Source organism: Rutidosis leptorrhynchoides, chromosome 10, assembly GCF_046630445.1.
Source record: "Rutidosis leptorrhynchoides isolate AG116_Rl617_1_P2 chromosome 10, CSIRO_AGI_Rlap_v1, whole genome shotgun sequence".
In the NCBI taxonomy this organism is placed as follows: domain Eukaryota; kingdom Viridiplantae; phylum Streptophyta; class Magnoliopsida; order Asterales; family Asteraceae; genus Rutidosis; species Rutidosis leptorrhynchoides.
This window is the reverse complement of record NC_092342.1, coordinates 341,306,430-341,309,835: the sequence shown is the minus strand read 5'-3', so window position 1 is coordinate 341,309,835 and position 3,406 is coordinate 341,306,430.

The following is a 3,406-nucleotide window of genomic DNA, read 5'->3' as shown; positions in this document are numbered from 1 at the left end:
GCATGTTATGCTTACGGGTTAGTGATGTTCGCTTCTTACCAAAGTGAGAAAAAGAACATCTGTCATAACCCGACCTTAACCATAAGGACGAATACAATAACATATGATTTCATCGCGAGGTATTGACCTCTATAGGCGACATTTTTCAAAAACTGCATTCATTTTTACAATACAAACCATAGCTTTTATTACAAATACAAGGTTTAAACAACTTAATAATGATTATCGTTTAGCGATAATCTTAGACTTACAAACTTTACATGTGATAATAACAATACGACTTCCAACATATTTTACATTACAAATCCTACGATATGCAGTTTTATTTTTGACACAAATATGCATATTCAAGATCTTGCTTAAATTCAACATATTGCAGCGGAAGCTTTTAGTTATCACCTGAGAATAAACATGCTTAAAACGTCAACATAAAGTTGGTGAGATATAGGTTTAATGCCAACAACGTTATAAATATAGACCACAAGATTTCATATATAAACGTTTTAATAAAAATATTCTAAGTTGTTGAGCACTTGATAACCATACTTAACATTTAATCAACGTCGCATATTCCCTTTATTATGAAATCTTACTACACCGTACCAAGTGTAGTCACCAAAACGAAGTACTGTGCAACCGTTGAATACTGGTCGTCCAGTCCAGTTGGGGTTGTCAGGCCCGATAGATCTATCAACAGGATTCGCGTTTACAATACCTCATGTAAATAATAGTTACCAAGTTACAGGGAAGTATGCCAGTGGTACAACTCAACGTAGAATATATATTTTTAATCACTTGTGTCCATAACGTAAATCATAAAATGCATGTATTCTCATCCCGAAATATTTAGAGTTTAAAAGTGGGACTATATACTCACTTTTGCCTTGAAGGTATTTATCACGTCTTGGTCTCCGATAGATATCACGAACCTAACCATATATATAATATATCAACATATTTTCTTTTTAAGTAATCGTTATATATATATATATACTTTTAATATTTTCTTAGTCCGTAGTTAGCAGTCCGATGTTAGTGGTCCACAATTAGTTGCTTAAATAAAATAAATAAAGACCCCATCGTATTCGTATTGATCAGAATTAATCTCGACCCATGGTACCATGTTGTCAAGTGACGTGTTGCGTACATAAAGTACCGTGTTATCAAATGACGTGTTGCGTACAATCATGAGGTCTTATGATTAATCTTCTCGTGTTGTTTACGGGTGGTCCTGAAATATATAAAATCAAATCATAAGTAAATATATATAAAATATCATATTAATTAGAAATATATGATTAATTTAATTTTTCTCCAAATATTTTCGTAGCTAAACTAGCTTCGGATACCCGATCTTGTTTTAGTCGTAGTTTCTTCATTACAACTCCGTTTTTGTTGGTTCAACTTGCCACTTCCTTGGATCGAGTCAAATTTTCAGAATATGAACTGAAAATACCTTAGGTTATATTCTAAATCACAGGTTATAGGTCAAACTTTGGTGAAACTTATGAAAGTGATCATTTTTCATCATAAAAACAACATTTAATGATCATTTTTCTAAAAATACTTACACTTTGAGTTAAACCATGAAATTTTTATGTGTTAACATATTCATAAGAAATATCATTTTTCCATAACATGAACCTCCAATTCAAAGCTTAAGATGGTTTTTAATTATCCAACCCAAAACAGCCCCCGGTTGCACTCCGACGACGTAGATTCAGTTTTTAAGATGTTCTTTGTAAAACCAAGTTATATCTTGTTAAGTTAGCATATAATTATGATATATTACAGGTCTTGAAGTGTTTTAAAAGTTAAGTTAGAAGGATCTATTTAGTTTGCAAACAAGTTTGAAATCATTCAAACTATGTTCTTGTTGTTAAAATTTTACAACACAAAATAAGATAGCTATATAAATATGAATCGAATAAGGTTATGAACAAGGTTACTACCTCAAGTTACTTAGACAAAGTTACTGTAAAAGATGAGAAAAATCCTAGAACCAAAAGAGTGGTGGAGTTGGATCAAAAGGTTGGAAGTAAACTTGTATTTTTGGAAGGATTGTTGAAGTTTTCTTGTAAGGAATTTATTATGATGATTAAGGCTTGTTTTTGAAGCTAGATCTTCATGGTTATTTGCTAAGATTGTGAAGAACACTTAAGGTTCCTAAGAGTGTATTTTTGGTTAGAGAAAATGTGTAGTAAAAATGAAATTGGAATGGAGTATAAATGGTGGTGAAAAGATGTATAAATTTGTAATATTGTGCAAAAGTCTTGTAATATGTCAAATTGATTAATCATGCATGCTAAGATCCAAAATTGGCTGACTCATGGCTGCTAATAAAGTGATTGTGATGTGTATATACTAATAGTAAATACGTATAGGAGCTGGGTATGATACGAGTACATATACTCTAGGTATACGTGTAGAAATTTTGAGGAAACGGAACGAGAATTCAAATATAGCTATCTTTTGTAAATATACTTATATTGTTTTATGTATATAAGCCCTTTAAAAGTGATTAAATACATATTTATACGATACTTGTATAAGTATTATAGGTTAAAGGTATATATGTCAAATAACGTTACGTATAGTTATCATTTTGAAAACTTAAGTTAGTAGTCTCAAAGTATACTTATAACTTATTGCTATTAGTAAACAATGAGATGTTAAACCATTCTTAGATCATGTTAAATATATATAAATACATATATATACACAAACGTATAATTATCGTTTGTTATATAGTTCGTGATATCATCGGTCAAATTGGACGGTCAAACGTTGTGTAAAACTCTTTTTAAAAACATAAATCTCAACAATTTAGATTGCTTATCATGTTGGTAAGGTTTAATTTATGTAAATATTAATCTCATAGGTATAAAATGATCGGAAAAATCCGGGTCATTACAGTACCTACCCGTTAAATAAATTTCGTCCCGAAATTTTAAAATTGTACCTATTTTGCGTTCTCGGGAAACAAATGTGGGTACTTTCGTTTCATATGATCCTCTCATTCCCAAGTAAACTCGGGACCCCTTCGAGCATTCCAACGAACCTTAATGATCGGTATGTTGCTCTGCTTGAGTTGTTTAACTTCACGGTCCATGATTTCGACTGGTTCTTCTATGAATTGTAGTTTCTCGTCGACTTAGATTTCTTCAAGAGGAATGGTGAGATCTTCCTTTGCAAGACATTTCTTAAGGTTTGATACGTGAAATGTATTATGTACTCCGGCGAGTTGTTGCGGTAACTCGAGTCGATAAGCTACCGGTCCAATGCATTCGATGATCTTGAACGGGCCTACATACCTTGGGTTCAGTTTACCCCTTTTACCGAAACGTATTACACCTTTCCAAGGTGACACCTTTAACATAACCATGTCACCGATCTAAAACTCTAA